The following is a 21,849-nucleotide window of genomic DNA, read 5'->3' as shown; positions in this document are numbered from 1 at the left end:
TTTGGCAGGAGAGAGACCAGTCTGTCACTCTGACAGCAGTAAGAGTGCTTCAGGGGAACCAGACCCAGAGACTCCCAAACCAGTGAGACGACTCAACTGCTCCCAGTGTAATAAGAGTTTCAAGTTGTCATGGAACCTGAAAGAGCATGAGAGGGCACACACAGGAGACAAGCCTTTCCACTGCTCCCAGTGTGGAAAGAGGTTTCCACGATCACAGAACCTAAAAATACATCAGAGGACACACACAGGAGAAAAGCCTTTTCTCTGCTCCCAGTGTGGAAAGTGTTTTACCCAGTTATGGAGCCTGAACAAACATAATCGAATACACACAGGAGAAAAGCCTTACCATTGTTCCCATTGCGGAAAGAAATTTAGGTTGTTAGATAAGCTGAAGGAGCATGAGAGGACACACACAGGAGAGAAACCTTACCATTGCTCCCTGTGTGAAAAGAGTTTTACCCAATTAGCTTACCGAAAAGAGCACGAAAGGAAACACACTGAAGAAAAGACTTACCAATGCTCCCAGTGTGAAAAGAGATTTTCACGATCACAGGAACTAAATTCACATGAGAGGACACACACAGGGGAGAAGCTTCATCACTGCTCTCATTGTGAAAAGTGTTTTACACAGTTAGGGAGCCTGAACAAACATAATAGAATACACACAGGAGAAAAGCCTTACTCCTGTGCCCATTGTGGAAAGAGATTTTCTAGATCACAGGACCAAAAAGCACACGAGAGGACACACACAGGGGAGAAACCTTACCATTGCTCCCTATGCGGAAAGGATTTTACCCATTTAGGGAGCCTGAACAAACATAAGAAGAGAATACACTCTGGAGTGAAGCCTTACTCATGTTCCCATTGCCTAATGAATTTCAGGTTGTTAAATAACCTTAAGGAGCATGAGAGGACACACACATCTTACCATGGTCGCAGTGGAAAAGATTTGACCAATTTAGGGAAACTATAAGATCATGAGAGGACACATGGGAGAAATCACCCAGTTGTTCCCAGTGTGGAAAGAGTTTTACCTAGTTAGGGAGCCTGAAAAGGAACATACACACACAGGGGAGGAAAAGCTCACAGTTTGGAAAGAGTTTTAATTAGGGAACCTAATTGTGGAAAGACATTTTCCCAGAGGACCTGAAATCACATGATAGAATAGACAGGCTGTGTTCTGACTGATGTTTGACTGTTGTTTTATGCCACATTAAATCATATTGTTTATATAAAATCTTAATCAACAAGCCTGTTTTAGTTTTTTCCTCTAGATACATGATTATGTCTAAAATCAGATTACAATTTTAAAAATGTTTTTGTTATTGTTTTTTTATTCTACACTTTGATAGATTGGACCCTTAGATGTTAATGACATGATTTAGATATTTTAAAATGTAAATTATTAGTTGCACATTGTGTGTATTTCTTGATTCTAACCTTAAAACCTCAAGAAACGTAGTTGTTTTGGTTTCATTTAGTTAACTTGTGTTCTAGTCTCCAAGCTAAAGATGTATGAAACTGTGGTGATATTCTGAGAACGTAGTTGTTTTGGTTTCAATTAGTTAATTTGTGTTCTAGTCTCCAAGCTAAAGATGTATGAAACTGTGGTGATATTCTGAGAACGTAGTTGTTTTGGTTTCATTTAGTTAACTTGTGTTCTAGTCTCCAAGCTAAAGATGTATGAAACTGTAGTGATTTTCTGATGACGTAGTTGTTTTGGTTTCATTTAGTTAACTTGTGTTCTAGTCTCCAAGCTAAAGATGATGTTGTAAACATGAAGAACACTCACTTCCTCATGAATGTTCCCGTCAGTATTATTCCACCCTGTTAGAGAGAACACAGGTGCTGATTGTTAAACACATTTGATCAATGCAACATTTTTATCTGAAATAAAATTAAATAGATATTTTTTTTACTGTGTTAGCCACTAGTGGAGATTGATTTATGTACATCTATGTACTTACAGAAATGAGCTCTTCTGAGTATTGAAATTTTAATTTTGTAATACAGTTATGTTTATCCCCGTTTCGTAACGTTTTTCAACAGAATCATTGGGATAAACACACCTCTGATCAACCGCACACACAGTTCACTTTCATAGCAGCCACATACAAGCAACACGACCCCTTTTCTCATGGTATAATTCTTACTCCCATCTACGCGCTCTCCACTTCTCACCTTTTCCCTTCATTTGTGGACTTCAGTGCACATCAGCTCTATGTGATCAGGAGAAAAAACCTTTCCAAGCCAAACCACATCATAACCGCTACACACAGCCTATATCATTGTCACCATAATAGCTAAAGTAACGTTGTAGTCAACAAAGCTAATAAGACGTTAGTAAACCTGCTACAATCATGCAGTAGCTTTATAGGGCAATAAATGAGTAAAACCAAAAGCTTACCTTGACTTGGAAGAGTTCCAGTGTTGGATAGCCAGCTAGCTAACTTAGCATCCCTCTCTGTTGGATAGCCAGCTAGTTAACTTAGCATCCCTCTCTGTTGGATAGCCAGCTAGCTAACTTAGCATCCCTCTCTGTTGGATAGCCAGCTAGCTAACTTAGCATCCCTCTCTGTTTGAGCCGGGTGTCTGAGTAGGCTAAACTAGTAGGCTAAACTAGCTAGCTGCATTCGCTATTAAGTGAAAGTAAAAAACATACTATGAAATATAGCTAGTTTTTGCTTCTCCTTAATTTTTGAATAAATTATTTGTTAAAAAATTTTCAACTATTGTGTCTTTCTCTCTTTGAGTAAACTACTCACCATATTGTATGCACTGCAGTGTTAGCTACCTGTAGCTTATGCTTTCAGTACTAAATTCATTCTCTCATCCTTTGATTGGGTCAACAACATGTAAGTTAATGTTGCAAGAGCTCTGATATGTTGGAGCCAGTGTACCAAGAGTGTACCAAGAGGAGGACGGAAGCCAGCTGTCCTCCGGCTAAACCATGGTGCTACCTTACAGAGTGCTGTTGAACCTACTGTAGACCTTCATTGATGGAGGTGTGTGGCGACCAATCAGGGAGAGCTTGTCTGTAAATTGAAGGGGTTTCAGGGTATTGAACAGGGGTGTGTTCAATTTGATTGAACGTTGTGGAAGAGTTTGTACCGAATAACACTATTACCAACATCTTGTATGTTCTTGAACAGACTATGAGGTACATTTTGGTTTGCTCCAGTTGGTGGGTGTGTCGGTGTGTGGCTAGAGTCTAAGGCATTTTGGGCCGTTTTCCACACGCTACCCGTGGTGATCTGAAGGATCAGGATACAGTGGGTCTCTCTCGTAGAGGGGGAGAGCGGGAAGTCTTCTGTTTTCAAATCGGTCATCAAATACGGTGCCCCTATGGCCTGTCGTGTTCGAGATAGGAATGTAAACCGTGGAACACGGAGAGACCCTTGGACAATCAAAAGTTTGAATAATTAAACAATATTTATATTTTTGAGAGAATGGGAATGGTCCGTGGACACTTAAGGGACAGTCCTGATAAGTGTGTTTTATTTTTGGCGATCTCATGAAGGACAGGAAACAGTCATTACTGTGTCTGTGGTTGTGTTCCACTTCTGAATTATGGGGGTTCCATCTACATATTGTGAAACGTATGTAATTAAACTTGACACTATTTGTGAAAAGATGTATTGTGATGTCAACCTTCTATATGAGAAAATATGGGTTTTCATGTCAAGTTAACCAAATCAGGGGCCACGGCCACGTGAGCATAGACATTTGGGCGGCACATGGACCACCCTGTTCTCAGAAGTATATAAAACCCACTCCTGACGGAAATTTACATCAGACCACGCAAGCGTAAGCTAAGGTTGCAAATGGTGAATTTCTAAGACCGAAAATATGAAGCGGCAGCAACAAGTTGAAATGGTTGGCACTACAACTCTACCAAAGGACAAGACTATACAGCGTGGAGCATTGGCTACACGGCTGGAAATGGTTCACCTCTCTGGGATATTCGGGACGGTAGCGTCACACCCTGCCAACAGCCAATGAAAGCCAATTCCTCTAGCATACAAGTATTTTACACCATTTTAAAGATACAATTCTCGTTAATCCGGCAACAGTGTCTTGATTTCAAAAATGCTTTACGGCGAAAGCTCCACAAACGATTGTTATGTCACCACCAAGTCACAGAAAAACACAGCCATTTTCCAGCCAAAGAGAGGAGTCACAAAAAAACAGAAATATAGATCAAATTAATCACTAACCTTTCATGATCTTCATCAGATGACACTCATAGGACTTCATGTTACACAATACATGTATGTTTTGTTCGATAAAGTGCATATTTATATCCAAAAATCTTATTTTATATTGGCGTGTTATGTTCAGTATATATCAATTCACAGAAATGCTCATAATAAACATTGATGAAAGATACAACTATTATACATGGAACTTCTCCTTAATGCAACCTCTGTGTCAGATTTAAAACAAATTTAAGTAGAAAGCAAACCATGCAATAATGTGACTACAGCGCTCAGAGACCCAACAAGCCAAATAGATATCTGCCATATTGTGCAGTCAACAGAAGTCAGAAATAACATTATAAATATTCACTTACCTTTGATGATCTTCATCAGAATGCACTTCCAGGAATCCCAGTTCCACAATAAATGTTTGATTTGTTCGATAATGTCCATCATTTATGTCCAAATAGCTACTTTTGTTAGCGCGTTTTGGAAACAAATCCAAAGTCAAGAAGCGCGTTCACTAGGAGCAGACGAAATGTCAAAAAGTTCCGTTACAGTCCATAGAAACATGTCAAACGATGTATAGAATCAATCTTTAGGATGTTTTTAAAATAAATCTTCAATAATGTTCCAACCAGAGAATTCCTTTGTCTGTAGAAAAGCAATGGAACGCAAGCTACCTCTCACGTGAACGAGCGTCACGAGCTTGTGGCACTCTGCCAGACCACTGACTCAAAGAGCCCTTATGAGCCCCTCCTTTACAGTAGAAGCCTCAAACAAATTTCTAAAGACTGTTGACATCTAGTGGAAGCCTTAGGAAATGCAACATGATCAATATCCCACTGTATCTTCAATAGGGAATGAGTTGAAAAATGACCAACCTCAGATTTCCCACTTCCTGGTTGGATTTGTTCTCAGGTTTTTGCCTGCCATATGAGTTATGTTATACTCACAGACATCATTCAAACAGTTGTAAAAACTTCAGAGTGGTTTCTATCCAAATATACTAATTATATGCATATTCTAGCTTTTCTGGCTGAGTAGCAGGCAGAGTACTCTGGGCACCTTATTCATCCAAGCTACTCAATACTGCCCCCAGTCACCAAGATGTTAAACTCTGAGACTATCGATTCACTACAGAAGTAAGAAGTCCTAGGCCATCAAACTACCTGTCTGCAGCCAGAAAAGTACGAAGCCTAGGACAAGAATACAGACAACCGCCAAAACATCTACAGTATTCTATGCGACAACCATGGGTACGCCTAACGTATCCATTATAAACACAGCCAAAGTCTTTGTCGATTGACTCTCCAGCAAGAGTAACCGGCGACCACAGAGAAAGACATCTAGGCATAAATATGTAAATGTCATTTATTTTCGATTGAGCTGTAGTTCATGTAAGATATGAGCCATTTCTATGAGTGTAGTAGTGTGTGTGTGTGTGTGTGTGTTATAAAATGACTGTGTTCTCATTTTTGACTTCAGAGCGCTCTCTCCGAATAAAGAATTAACCTTTTGCAGAGACTTTGCCGAATTATTTTTAAACCAGGGACTTACAAACCTTGGGGATTTGGTCAAAGCTATAAAATAGTTGAGTTATCATCATTGGGATTGAAAATTCTCGTGACTGTGTTTTCATGTTATTCTGTGACTTGGATTAGTTAGTTAGTAAATAAATAATTAAACCAATTTGTATATCGCTGATTCATTATTTATGCGAGGGTTTGTGCAGATATCCGAGGTTTGCAATGTTCAGTAATGAGAACCGATGCGAGACAGTACGTTAAGCGATTGTTTTGATAAGATATGAAAACATCTGGGGAGTCGATTTGGGAAATAGTCTCTTTAAACATTTTCCCGTGGTGCCCCGACTTCCTAGTTAATTCAAGTTTAAATGATTAGTTTAATCACGTAATAATAATTACACAGAATTGATTTGATAAAATAACAGTCTTCACATTTATTGATGTCACGGAACGACACTACTTTGACATTTTGTCTTTGACAGTGGTCCTCCTTTATGGGATAAACCAGTCCTTAATGGTTATGGGTTCAGCTGTATAGGATAAACCAGTCCTTAATGGTTATGGGTTCAGCTGTATAATAAACCAGTCCTTAATGGTTATGGGTTCAGCTGTATAATAAACCAGTCCTTTATGGTTATGGGTTAAGCTGTATAGGATAAACCAGTCCTTTATGGTTATGGGTTCAGCTGTATAGGATAAACCAGTCCTTTATGGTTATGGGTTCAGCTGTATAATAAACCAGTCCTTAATGGTTATGGGTTCAGCTGTATAATAAACCAGTCCTTTATGGTTATGGGTTCAGCTGTATAATAAACCAGTCCTTTATGGTTATGGGTTCAGCTGTATAATAAACCAGTCCTCTATGGTTATGGGTTCAGCTGTATAATAAACCAGTCCTTTATGGTTATGGGTTCAGCTGTATAATAAACCAGTCCTTTATGGTTATGGGTTCAGCTGTATAATAAACCAGTCCTTTATGGTTATGGGTTCAGCTGTATAATAAACCAGTCCTTTATGGTTATGGGTTCAGCTGTATAATAAACCAGTCCTTTATGGTTATGGGTTCAGCTGTATAATAAACCAGTCCTTTATGGGTATGGGTTCAGCTGTATAATAAACCAGTCCTTTATGGTTATGGGTTCAGCTGTATAATAAACCAGTCCTTAATGGTTATGGGTTCAGCTGTATAATAAACCAGTCCTTTATGGTTATGGGTTCAGCTGTATAATAAACCAGTCCTTTATGGTTATGGGTTCAGCTGTATAATAAACCAGTCCTTAATGGTTATGGGTTCAGCTGTATAATAAACCAGTCCTTTATGGTTATGGGTTCAGCTGTATAATAAACCAGTCCTTTATGGTTATGGGTTCAGCTACCAGTCCTTCCTACATAGACCGGTCCCAGTTGTAATGATGGTAAACACAGACCGTCCCAGTTGGTAATGATGGTAAACACAGACCAGGTCCCAGTTGGTAATGATGGTAAACACAGACCAGGTCCCAGTTGGTAATGATGGTAAACACAGACCGGTCCCAGTTGATAATGATGGTAAACACAGACCAGTTCCCAGTTGGTAATGATGGTAAACACAGACCAGGTCCCAGTTGGTAATGATGGTAAACACAGACCAGTCCTAGTTGATAATGATGGTGAACACAGACCGCCAGGTTCTAACTAAAACAGGTTCTAACTGATAATGATGGTAAATCAGGTTCTAACTGATAATGATGGTATAAAACAGGTTCTAACTGATAATGATGGTAAAACAGGTTCTAACTGATAATGATGGTATACAACAGGTTCTAACTGATAATGATGGTATAACAGGTTCTAACTGATAATGATGGTAAAACAGGTTCTAACTGATAATGATGGTATACAACAGGTTCTAACTGATAATGATGGTATAAAACAGGTTCTAACTGATAATGATGGTAAAACAGGTTCTAACTGATAATGATTGTATACAACAGGTTCTAACTGATTATGATGGTATACAACAGGTTCCAACTGATAATGATGGTATAACAGGTTCTAACTGATAATGATGGTATACAACAAGTTCCAACTGATAATGATGGTATAACAGGTTCTAACTGATAATGATGGTAAAACAGGTTCTAACTGATAATGATGGTAAAACAGGTTCTAACTGATAATGATTGTATACAACAGGTTCTAACTGATAATGATGGTAAAACAGGTTCTAACTGATAATGATTGTATACAACAGGTTCTAACTGATTATGATGGTATACAACAAGTTCCAACTGATAATGATGGTATAACAGGTTCTAACTGATAATGATGGTATAAAACAGGTTCTAACTGATAATGATGGTATAACAGGTTCTAACTGATAATGATTGGTATAAAACAAGTTCTAACTGATAATGATGGTATAACAGGTTCTAACTGATAATGATGGTAAAACAGGTTCTAACTGATAATGATGATAAAACAGGTTCTAACTGATAATGATGGTATACTACAGGTTCTAACAGATAATGATGGTAAAACAGGTTCTAACTGATAATGATGGTAAAACAGGTTCTAACTGATTATGATGGTAAAACAGGTTCTAACTGATAATGATGGTAAAACAGGTTCTAACTGATAATGATGGTATAAAACAGGTTCCAACTGATAATGATGGTAAAACAGGTTCTAACTGATTATGATGGTATAAAACAGGTTCTAACTGATAATGATGGTAAAACAGGTTCTAACTGATAATGATGGTATAAAACAGGTTCTAACTGATAATGATGGTAAAACAGGTTCTAACTGATAATGATGGTAAAACAGGTTCTAACTGATAATGATGGTATAAAACAGGTTCCAACTGATAATGATGGTAAAACAGGTTCTAACTGATAATGATGGTATAAAACAGGTTCTAACTGATAATGATGGTAAAACAGGTTCTAACTGATAATGATGGTATAAAACAGGTTCTAACTGATAATGCTGGTAAAACAGGTTCTAACTGATTATGATGGTATAAAACAGGTTCTAACTGATAATGATGGTAAAACAGGTTCTAACTGATAATGATGGTATAAAACAGGTTCTAACTGATAATGATGGTAAAACAGGTTCTAACTGATTATGATGGTATAAAACAGGTTCTAACCGATTATGATGGTATAAAACAGGTTTTAACTGATAATGATGGTAAAACAGGTTCTAACTGATAATGATGGTAAAACAGGTTCTAACTGATAATGATGGTATAAAACAGGTTCTAACTGATAATGATGGTAAAACAGGTTCTAACTGATAATGATGGTAAAACAGGTTCTAACTGATAATGATGGTTATAAAACAGGTTCTAACTGATAATGATGGTATACAACAGGTTCTAACTGATAATGATGGTATAAAACAGGTTCTAACTGATAATGATGTTAAAACAGGTTCTAACTGATAATGATGGTAAAACAGGTTCTAACTGATAATGATGGTATAAAACAGGTTCCAGTTGATTTTGTTTGGAAACCCCCTATGTACCATTCTAGCCCAATCTTAACATGTTATGTCCCATTCTAGCCCCATCTTTTTATTTATTTCACCTTTATTTAACCAGGAAGGCAAGTTGAGAACAAGTTCTCATTTACAATTGCGACCTGGCCAAGATAAAGCAAAGCAGTTCGACACATACAACGACACAGAGTTACACATGGAGCAAAAAAAACATGCATTCAATAATACAGTATAAACAAGTCTATATATGATGTGAGCAAATGAGGTGAGGTAAGGGAGGTAAAGGCAAAAAAAGGCCATGGCGGCAAAGTAAATACAATATAGCAAGTAAAACACTGGAATGGTAGATTTGCAATGGAAGAATGTGCAAAGTAGAAATAAAAATAATGGGGTGCAAAGGAGCAAAATAAATTAATTAATTAAATGCAGTAGGGAAAGAGGTATTGTTTGGGCTAAAATATAGGTGGGCTATGTACAGGTGCAGTAATCTGTGAGCTGCACTGACAGTTGGTGCTTAAAGCTAGTGAGGGAGATATTTGTTGCCAGTTTCAGTGCTTTTTGTAGTTCGTTCCAGTCATTGGCAGCAGAGAACTGGAAGGAGAGGCGGCCAAAGAAAGAATTGGTTTTGGGGGTGACTAGAGAGATAAACCTGCTGGAGCGTGTGCTACAGGTGGGAGATGCTATGGTGACCAGCGAGCTGAGATAAGGGGGGACTTTACCTAGCAGGGTCTTGTAGATGACATGGAGCCAGTGGGTTTGGCGACGAGTATGAAGCGAGGGCCAGCCAACGAGAGCGTACAGGTCGCAATGGTGGGTAGTATATGGGGCTTTGGTGACAAAACGGATTGCACTGTGATAGACTGCATCCAATTTGTTGAGTAGGGTATTGGAGGCTATTTTGTAAAGGACATCGCCAAAGTCGAGGATTGGTAGGATGGTCAGTTTTACAAGGGTATGTTTGGCAGCATGAGTGAAGGATGCTTTGTTGCGAAATAGGAAGCCAATTCTAGATTTAACTTTGGATTGGAGATGTTTGATATGGGTCTGGAAGGAGAGTTTACAGTCTAACCAGACCCCTAAGTATTTGTAGTTGTCCACGCATTCTAAATCAGAGCCGTCCAGAGTAGTGATGTTGGACAGGCGGGTAGGTGCGGGTAGCGATCGGTTGAAGAGCATGCATTTAGTTTTACTTGTATTTAAGAGCAATTGGAGGCCACGGAACTTAACATGTTATGTACCACTCTTGCCCCATCTTAACCTATTATGTACCATTCTAGTAGCAAACCAACAATTAGCCATTAAGTGGAGATTAGTTTCTGAATTTTCTGGGAGGGCTGTGGGACAGTGGAGATTAGTTTATGAATTTCCTGGGAGGTGTCACGAACCGGCTCAAAGCCCGTAACAAAGGGAGACAACGTGGAGATAGGAGTAACAAAATATATATTTATTAACCAAAGCAACTAAGGAAAATATACAATGGTGTGTGTAATCAGTAATCAGTAGTGTAAGTGAGTGTTTTGCATGCATGAATGTGATAATGCAGGGTGTTGAAAGGTGCCAATGCAAACAAACAAAAGGCCACCAAGAACCACAACACAATCTACAATGGTGTCTGCATGGAGAGAGTCTCTTCCATGAATGTGGAAGAGGTCTATTTATCCTGGGACACACCTGGCCCAGGTGTTTCCCATGTAGCTGACGACCCTCCCCAACTCCGCCCACCGGCATCCTAATAAGGAAACAAGAACAAAGACAGAATACGGCAGACAGAGTGGGAGGGTCGTCACAGGAGGGCTGTGGGACAGTGGATGTGTAGGAATAATTCAAATGGAACTGTTAACAGCCATTAACTGGGATTAACGTGAATAAGTAACAGCTATCAACCAATCAGCATCCAGGATCCACATTTTGTGTTTCATAATGAGGGATCTAGTCTGGATTAAACCTCATAGGAAAACAGTTTTATAATGGAGGTTTCAGTCAGGTCTGTCTGTTTAACTAAATACTCTGTTTAACTAAATACTCCTTTTGTCTTTGGCAGGAGAGAGACCAGACTCTCCATCTGACAGCAGAAAGAGTCCTTCAGGGGAACCAGACCCTGAGACGCCCAATCCAGCGATGCAACACCACTGCTCCCAGTGTAATATGAGTTTTAAGTGGTTATGGAAGCTGAAAGAGCATGAAAGGAAACACACTGGAGAAAAGCCCTTCCAATGCTCCCAGTGTGGAAATAGATTCTCACGATCACATGACCTAAAATCACATGAGAGGACACACACAGGCGAAAAACCTCACAATTGCTCACAGTGTGGAAAGCTTTTTCCCATTTAGGGAACCTGAACAAACATAAGAGAATACACTCTGGAGAGAAGCCTTACCCCTGTTCCCATTGTGGAAAGAATTTTAGGTTGTCGGGTAACCTGAAAACGCATGAGAGGACACACACAGGGGAGAAACCTTACCATTGCTCCCTGTGTGGTAAGGATTTTACCAAGTTAGGGAACCTGAAAGATCACGAGAAGAAACACACAGGAGAAAAGCCTTACCACTGCTCCAATTGTGGAAAGAGATTTTCAACATCATCAGACTTAAGAAAGCATGAGATGACGCACACCGGGGAGAAATCGTACCATTGCTCTCAGTGTGGAAATAGTTTCTTACGATCACATGACCTGAGAGCACATGAGCGGACACACACAGGGGAAAAACCACACAGTTGTTCCCAGTGTGGAAAGTGTTTTTTGCATTTAGGGAACCTGAACAAACATAAGAAAATACACTCTGGAGAGAAGCCTTACCCCTGTTCCCATTGTGGAAAATTCTTTAGGTCATTAGATAACATGAGGGAGCATGAGAAGACACATGCAGGGAAGAAGCTTTACCATTGCACCTTGTGCGGAAAGAGATATTCACGATCACATGATCTAAAATCACATAAAAGGAAACACACAGGGGAAGAAAACACGCAATTACACACACAGGGGAAAATCACACAATTGGTCCCAGTGTGGAAAGAATCACACGCAGTTAGAGAACCGTTCCCATTGTGGAACTATATTTTCCCAATCACATGACCTCAATTCACATCAAATCTAACCAAGCTATATTTATTCAGCACATTTCAGACATGGAGTGGAACACAATGGGCTTCACAGGAGAAAACAATGAAAACAAAACTGAAATATTTACTACACAAGAAACATAAGAGGATATAAAAAACAAAAGATTAACAATAAAAACATTTGTGCCCAGCTGTGGATAAAACACTGCTAGCATTTGTCTGCTCCATTTGCATGATGGCTAGCAGCTAATTGCTACTTAACACTGCTAGCATTTATCTGCTCCATTTTCATGATGGCGAGCAGCTAATTGCTACTTAACACTGCTAGCATTTGTCTGCTCCGTTTTCATGATGGTTAGCAGCTAATTGCTACTTAATTGTACTGTTGTTGTTAGTTTGGCTCCTCCCCCTCCCCTCTCGCCCATTCATTGTACTGTTGTTGTTAGTTTGGCTCCTCCCCCTCCCCTCTCGCCCATTCATTGTACTGTTGTTGTTAGTGTGGCTCCTCCCCCTCCCCTCTCGCCCATTCATTGTACTGTTGTTGTTAGTTTGGCTCCTCCCCCTCCCCTCTCGCCCATTCATTGTACTGTTGTTGTTAGTTTGGCTCCTCCCCTCCCCTCTCACCCATTCATTGTACTGTTGTTGTTCTTTTGGCTCCTCCCCTCCCCTCTCGCCCATTCATTGTACTGTTGTTGTTAGTTTGGCTCCTCCCCTCCCCTCTCGCCCATTCATTGTACTGTTGTTGTTAGTGTGGCTCCTCCCCTCCCCTCTCGCCCATTCATTGTACTGTTGTTGTTAGTGTGGCTCCTCCCCCTCCCCTCTCGCCCATTCATTGTACTGTTGTTGTTAGTTTGGCTCCTCCCCTCCCCTCTCGCCCATTCATTGTACTGTTGTTGTTAGTTTGGCTCCTCCCCTCCCCTCTCGCCCATTCATTGTACTGTTGTTGTTAGTTTGGCTCCTCCCCCTCCCCTCTCGCCCATTCATTGTACTGTTGTTGTTAGTTTGGCTCCTCCCCCTCCCCTCTCGCCCATTCATTGTACTGTTGTTGTTAGTTTGGCTCCTCCCCTCCCCTCTCGCCTATTCATTGTACTGTTGTTGTTAGTTTGGCTCCTCCCCCCCCTCTCGCCCATTCATTGTACTGTTGTTGTTAGTTTGGCTCCTCCCCCTCCCCTCTCGCCCATTCATTGTACTGTTGTTGTTAGTTTGGCTCCTCCCCTCCCCTCTCGCCCATTCATTGTACTGTGGGCAGTGTGTTAGTGATAGGATAAAGGCAGGACGTTGGGACTTCGGGGTGAGGGGAGTCCTAGCTAGACGCGGGTGCGGTCTAGTCTTTTCACCATACAGACATATGAACAGGTCGTTTTATGTATTTTTCACATCAAGTAATCTATGCTTTTAAGTTGATTGGAGAATCATTTAGTTGTTAGATATAAGAAGAATAAACCTTTTTGTTGCACCATGTCCCTGGATCTCATTGGATGTTTTTTGCCGTTTGGGAACTTTGAATGTGGACTGTACGCGTCCGAAACAACCCTGCTTCAGGTTTGGGCAGTGGCTGTGGTCAATATGTAAGGAAGCCACTACAGTTGTTATTTGATCTGATTTTAATAGCTAGCATTTAGGCAAAAAGTATTTAGTCAGCCACCAATTGTGCAAGTTCTCCCACTTAAAAAGTTGAGAGAGACCTGTAATTTTCATCATATGTACACTTCAATTATGACAGACAAAATGAGAATTTTGTTTCCAGAAAATCACATTGTAGGATTTTTAGACTCAACAAAATGTTAAAAGTCCAGGCACGTATATATAAAATCCAGTCTTGCTTTATCAAAGGCCTTTTCAAAATCCGCTATAAATACCAGGCCTGACTCCTTAGATGTTTCACGGTGTTCTATTATTTCTAGTAGTTGTCGTAGTTTATCTCCAATGTATCTTCCCATGTTAAAAACCTGTCTGATCAGGATGAACAATACCTGGTAAAACCCTTTAAATTACATTTTACATTTAAGTCATTTAGCAGACGCTCTTATCCAGAGCGACTTACAAATTGGTGAATTCACCTTCTGACATCCAGTGGAACAGCCACTTTACAATAGTGCATCTAAATCATTAAGGGGGGGTGGTGAGAAGGATTACTTATCTTATCCTAGGTATTAAATTCTGAGTGCTATGCATTTTACTAGTATTTTTGCATCACAGGTGTAAGATGCCTCCAGTTTTTCTTTTATAGATAGACTGTGTCTTTGTATTTTCCATCTGGGCACTGCGTTCATCCACCTCTGGCCTGCTCGCCTCCCTACCACTGAGGAAGTACAGTTCCCGCTCAGCCCAGTCAAAACTGTTCGCTGCTCTGGCCCCCCAATGGTGGAACAAACTCCCTCACGACGCCAGGACAGCGGAGTCAATCACCACCTTCCGGAGACACCTGAAACCCCACCTCTTCAAGGAATACCTAGGATAGGATAAGTAATCCTTTTCACCCCCCCCCCTTAAATGATTTAGATGCACTATTGTAAAGTGGCTGTTCCACTGGATGTCAGAAGGTGAATTCACCAATTTGTAAGTCGCTCTGGATAAGAGCGTCTGCTAAATGACTTAAATGTAAATGTTTTAATAATAGTGAAATCAGACCTTCCTGCTGAGTACCTGGCAGACTACCATTTCTATGTGGACTAATTAAAACAAGCTAATATTGGAGCTTTGAGTAAATCAAAGACGGCTTGATATACCTCTACCTGTATGCCATCAAGCTCTGGGGTTTTTCCAGACTGAAAGGATTTACTAGCCTCAAAAATTATTCCTCTGTAATTTGGCCCTCGCAATGGTCTTTCTGTGCATTTGTTAATTTTCCATTTCAATTTTTTGGGGTGGGAAAGAATTTCTTACAGTAGTCATCATTCAGAGCATGAGACGGAAAGGAACAAATCTACTTAAAATATTTAGCTTCCTCTTTTAAAATATAATTCGGAGAATCATAGATGACTTTGCCTTTAATAAGTTTCTGCTAATTATTTTTTGTTGGGGCTGCTGTGTTGGAGATTCAGGAAGAATTTGGTGCATTTTTCTCCATATTCATTTGCTTTATTTTTGTAATAGATTACATTAGATCGTTCTGGAATAAGTTCCTCAAGTTCTTTTGTTGTTTTTTTCTCTAACCTATTTTGTATCTCTGTAGTATTGTTTTTATTGCTTCTCCCTGAACTATAGGTTCATGTATTTCCATTGTTAGTCTTCTCTTTAGACAGAAACAACTCTTTTATTATTATTATTGATTAATATTGATAGATATTGATATTGATTGATAGATGAATACCATATAGAGTAATACCATATAGAGTAATACCATATAGAGTAATACCATATAGAGTAATACCATATAGAGTAATATCATATAGAGTAATACCATATAGATGATCTGTTTTTCCATCCACTTTTATATTCAAAACCTTCCTTGCGAATAATTCTTGACTGTTTACACATTCGGATCGACATTTTTGATAATTAATATCATCACACCTTTTGAGTTCCGTGACAGAACATTATTTCACCAACCCCATTTCCTTTTTCAACGCAACTTCATCTCAGGATGTAGATGGAGTTTCCTGTAAATAGTAGATGATATATTCCTTTTCTTTCAGCCACATAAAGACTGATCTTTTCCTATAATCTCTTCAACCGTTACAATTCTAACTGGCTATACTTATTGTAGCCCTTACTGTAACTAGATATTATTCTCAGTCTAAATGCACCATAATTAGTGCTTGTAAAGTTACTGCCATAAGAGGTATTATGAAGGGCAAAAATAGAGATTTCAAATGTCTGATGTTTAGAATTCAAGAAACGGGTTCTAACAACATTTGTTTGTTTTTGTTTGCCTGTGAGCCAATGCCACAGATGTTAGAACACGTAGTCAAGATATTACGTGTGTAGTAGATCTGAGTAGATTGATGTGTATGGTCGTGGATGTGATTTAGTGAGAGTGTGTACGATGTCTGGATTAGAGTAAGACTGTAATGTGTGATGTCTGAATAAAGAATAACCCAGACAGTTTGCATGGTTGAGTGTCTGTGTGTGTGTGTGTGTGTGTGTGTGTGTGTGTGTGTGTGTGTGTGTGTGTGTGTGTGTGTGTGTGTGTGTGTGTGTGTGTGTGTGTGTCTGTGTGTGTGTGTGTGTGTGTGTGTGTGTATAACATGGAGTGTAGCCTTAATATTCAGGATGATGATTGTAATCCGTATCGTATCAACATTATAGTTACAATAAACTTCATTTTCATAGAAAAACACATCCCAGCATTTCCATGGTAATTGACGTTTCACATAATGATGAAAGAGACCTTGCATTACTATAGAGACGGATTCACTACAGTACAAATGTATCCCGTACATTATGTTGTTATTCCCCATCGTTTATATTCTGATAACTTCCCATTGCTTGTTGTAAACATAAATAAACATATAGACCAAGACACAAAAGATAGACGAACAGAAATCATATTTAATTACAGAAAAGTTCTCGACAATAGAGAGAGACAGCGTGAGAGAAGAAAAGAGAGGAGAGGAGAGAGAGATGATACTGGGGAATCCTCCACAAGCTACTGGGGAATCATCCACAAGCTACTGGGGAATCCTCCACAAGCTACTGGGGAATCATCCACAAGCTACTGGGGAATCAACAAGCTCCTGGGGAATCATCCAAAAGCTACTGGGGAATCATCCACAAGCTACTGGGGAGTCCACCACAAGCTACTGGGGAATCATCCACAAGCTACTGGGGAGTCCACCACAAGCTACTGGGGAATCATCCACAAGCTACTGGGGAATCCTCCACAAGCTACTGGGGAATCATCCACAAGCTACTGGGGAGTCCACCACAAGCTACTGGGGAATCATCCACAAGCTACTGGGGAATCCTCCACAAGCTACTGGGGAATCATCCACAAGCTACTGAGGAATCCTCCACAAGCTACTGGGGAGTCCACCACAAGCTACTGGGGAATCCTCCACAAGCTACTGGGGAATTATCCACAAGCTACTGGGGAATCCTCAACAAGCTACTGGGGAATCATCCACAAGCTACTGGGGAATCCTCCACAAGCTACTGGGGAATCCTCCACAGGCTACTGGGGAATCCTCCACAAGCTACTGGGGAATCCTCAACAAGCTACTGGGGAATCCGCCACAAGCTACTGGGGAAGCCTCCACAAGCTACTGGGGAATCATCCACAAGCTACTGGGGAATCATCCACAAGCTACTGGGGAATCCTCCACGAGCTACTGGGGAATCATCCACAAGCTACTGGGGAATCATCCACAAGCTACTGGGGAATCATCCACAAGCTACTGGGGAATCCTCAACAAGCTACTGGGGAATCCGCCACAAGCTACTGGGGAAGCCTCCACAAGCTACTGGGGAATCATCCACAAGCTACTGGGGAATCATCCACAAGCTACTGGGGAATCCTCCACAAGCTACTGGGGAATCCTCCACGAGCTACTGGGAATCATCCACAAGCTACTGGGGAATCATCCACAAGCTACTGGGGAGTCCACCACAAGCTACTGGGGAAGCCTCCACAAGCCAAGAGTGGCAAAGCTGTCATCAAGGCAAAGGGTGGCTACTTTGAAGAATCTCAAATATAAAATATATTTTGATTTAACACTTGGTTTAACACTTGTTTTGGTTACTACATGATCCCATATGTGTTATTTCATAATTGTGATGTCTTCACTATTAAAGAAATAAAGAAAAAACCTGGAATGAGAAGGTGTATCCAAACTTTTGACTGGTACTGTATGTTGGGTTGGTAGAATGTGGAAAACCCACCTCATTGGTTAATATTCACTGTAGTAGAAACATCTGTTGGGCTGGTAGAATGTGGAAAAACCCACCTCATTGGTTAATATTCCCTGTAGTAGAAACATCTGTTGGGCTGGTAGAATGTGGAACAACCCACCTCATTGGTTAATATTCCCTGTAGTAGAAACATCTGTTGGGCTGGTAGAATGTGGAACAACCCACCTCATTGGTTAATATTCCCTGTAGTAGAAACATCTGTTGGGCTGGTAGAATGTGGAAAACCCACCTCATTGGTTAATATTCCCTGTAGTAGAAACATCTGTTGGGCTGGTAGAATGTGGAACGACCCACCTCATTGGTTAATATTCCCTGTAGTAGAAACATCTGTTGGGCTGGTAGAATGTGGAACGACCCATCTCATTGGTTAATATTCCCTGTAGTAGAAACATCTGTTGGGTTGGTAGAATGTGGAACGACCCATCTCATTGGTTAGTTTTCCCTGGGTAATGAGTAATGCAGTTTAAAGGCAGTGGTCCATTTTGAACCCACAACTCCCTCCCTGTTTTTCAACTAGTCGCTCAGTACAGCACCGTTAATATTTAATTGAACGTTCTAGTTCTTTTCCGTACTGGTCACAGCTCAGTACTGTTACACCGTGTAGAAGCAGTTTGGACCTACTCAGCACAGTACACCGTGTTTTGGACCTACTCAGTACTGTTACACCGTGAGCAGTTTGGACCTACTCAGTACTGTTACACCGTGTAGGAGCAGTTTGGACGTACTCAGTACTGTTACACCGTGTCGGAGCAGTTTGGAGCAGTTTGGACCTACTCAGTACTGTTACACCGTGTCGGAGCAGTTTGGACCTACTCAGTACTGTTACACCGTGTAGGAGCAGTTTGTGACAGTTTGGACTACTCAGTACTGTTACACCGTGTCGGAGCAGTTTGGACCTACTCAGTACTGTTACACCGTGTAGGAGCAGTTTGGACCTACTCAGTACTGTTACACCGTGTAGGAGCAGTTTGGACCTAGCTACCTCATTGGGATATTATCTGTTTGTTTGATTTTCTAAATGTGCAGGAGTAAATTGTTTTAAATTCTCACTCATTAAAGATATTCGCTTAATCGACACATGCTCTTCTTTATACGTCTCAATATAGTAATATTATATAAATAAATAAAAATAAATAAATAAAACATCTAATTAAGTGTCTCAAAATAAAATAAAAATGTCCCTTGACTGTTACCCTCCCAGCCACCTGGTGGCGATGTGACTGTTTCAGTCAATGCTGCCGGTGTGACGTATTATCTAATGGACGGGACGCTTCTTCAAACAACGGCAGCGAGTTATTCACCTCGGTAGCTTTCTAGCCAACATAGCAGATCTTTAAATGCTTTCGTTGTATATTAGCGACTGTGTTTTAAACACAGTTGTCGTATCTACTAGCTAGTTACACCATTTCATTAAATATCTACGTTGTTTTTAGTCAGCTAGCTAGCTGGGTAAATTAGCAGTGCTAGTCTTGTCACTAATGCTAACTAGCTAACATCCCAACCATGAGCTCACTAAACGACTCCCCACCTTCTGAAGAGGAGAAATGCTGGACGGAGAAAGAAACTCTGGGGCTGAACATTGTCGTGAAAGAGGAGAAGGAAGAAGAGGATGTCACAGTAAAACAAGAAACAGAGAGTGAGGCTGTTACAGTGAAAGAAGAAGAGAAAGAAGTTAAATTGACAGAAGATGAAGACGCGTTCAGAGTGAAAGAGGAGGATGTTACAGTAAAAGAAGAGGAGGAAGAGAAAGAGGAGATGACTGTCACAGTGAAAGAAGAAGAGGAAGACATTTTTGGAATGAAGGAAGTGGGGGAGATTACTGTCACATTGGAAGAAGAAGAAGAAGAGACAGGAGATCTGATTAACAACAGTGAGTAATATCTTTGTGAAAGCTACAAATAGACGGGGCGGCCAATTAAAGCGTAAATCAATCAAATCAAATGTATTTATTAAGCCCTTTTACATCAGCTGAGTGCTGGACAGAAACCCAGCCTAAAACCCCAAACAGCAAGCAATGCAGATGTAGAATCACGGTGGCTAGGAAAAACTCCCTAGGAAGAAACCTAGAGAGGAACCAGGCTATGAGGGGTGGCCAGTCCTCTTCTGGCTGTGCCGGGTGGAGATTATAACAGATGTTCAAATGTTCCAAAATGACCTGCAGGGTCAGATAATAATAATCACAGTGGTTGTAGAGGGTGCAACAGGTCAGCACCTCAGGAGTAAATGTCAGTTTGCTTTTCATAGCCGGTCATTCAGAGTATCTCTACCGCTCCTGCTGTCTCTAGAGAGTTGAAAACAGCAGGTCTGGGACCTGTAGCACATCCGGTGAACAGGTCAGGGTTCCATAGCCGCAGGCAGAACAGTTGAATCTGGAGCAGCAGCACTACCAGGACAGGAAGATCACATCAGTGACACAACCCACTCAAGTGACGCACCCCTCCTAGGGACGGCATTAAAGAGCACCAGTAAGCCAGTGACTCAGCCCCTGTAATAGGGTGAGAGGCAGAGAATCCCAGTGGAAAGAGGGGAACCGCCAGGCAGAGACAGCAAGGACGGTTCGTTGCTCCAGTGCCTTTCCGTTCACCTTCACACCCCTGGGCCAGACTACACTCAATCATATGACCCACTGAAGAGACGAGTCTTCAGTAAAGACTTAAAGGTTGAGACAGAGTCTGCATCTCTCACATTGATTGGCAGACCATTCCATAAAAATGGAGCTCCCTAGGAGAAAGCCCTGCCTCCAGCTGTTTGCGTAGACATTCTAGGGACAGTAAGGGGCATGCGTCTTGTGACCGTAGTGTACGGTAGGTATGTACGGCTGGACCAAATCGGAAAGATAGGTAGGAGCAAGCCCATGTAATGCTTTGTAGGTTAGCGGTAAAACCTTGAAATCAGCCCTTGCCTTAACAGGGGAGGCTAGCACTGGAGTAATATGATCAAATGTTCTAGTGCTAGTCCAGATTCTAGCAGCTGTGTTTAGCATTAACTGAGGTTTATTTAGTGCTTTATACTATCATCGAACGCTATGGAACCCTATAGAACACTATGGAACGCTATAGAACCCTATAGAACACTATGGAACGCTATGGAACACTATAGACTATCATCTCTGGAAGATAAATATGTATTATTAGATTTAATTGTGCTGAGACTCACTTAAAATGTTTGCCTGACAGAAACCATTGATTTCAAAGTTTAACAAACCATACAGCTCTATTTACAAGGACCACTTTTAGTCCCCAACCGACCCCTCATGCCCCTAGGGGGGGTCGTTCGTACCCCTGGGGGGGGTCGTGCCCCACAGTTTGGGAACCACCCTGAATCCTACTGACAACTTTACAAGCGTGATTCATAAATCAGGGAGAGATGTTTAATTAGACAAGAATGGATTCACTTTTTCTATGATAGATAAGGACACTACAGTTAAACGTTTCACATTGGATTTATTAACTACAAAAAGGTGGGATGCGTTTTTTAATTATGTTGCTGCTCTGCACAAACAAGCTGGTTAGCTAGTTAGCTGGCTTGGGCCCAACGTTAAGCCACCAGACATTCAAAGCTGCTCCTCCTTGGTTTAATTCTGTGGGCCTAATTCAGATGGTGACTGGCAGCTCACTGGTCTGTCCATGGTGACTGGCAGCTCACTGGTCTGTCCATAGTGACTGGCAGCTCACTGGTCTGTCCATAGTGACTGGCAGCTCACTGGTCTGTCCATAGTGAC

General features: G+C 40.9%; 1 pseudogene; it reads left to right on the top strand.

Annotated features, from left to right (window-relative positions):
- LOC135525635 (zinc finger protein 271-like) overlaps positions 1-21,849 on the top strand; it is a 49,001-nt pseudogene that overhangs the window by 13,815 nt on the left and 13,337 nt on the right.

This window comes from Oncorhynchus masou, chromosome 5 (genome assembly GCF_036934945.1).
Source record: "Oncorhynchus masou masou isolate Uvic2021 chromosome 5, UVic_Omas_1.1, whole genome shotgun sequence".
In the NCBI taxonomy this organism is placed as follows: Eukaryota; Metazoa; Chordata; class Actinopteri; order Salmoniformes; family Salmonidae; genus Oncorhynchus; species Oncorhynchus masou.
Note: the sequence above shows the minus strand (reverse complement) of the source record. Positions and strands in the feature narration are given on the sequence as shown.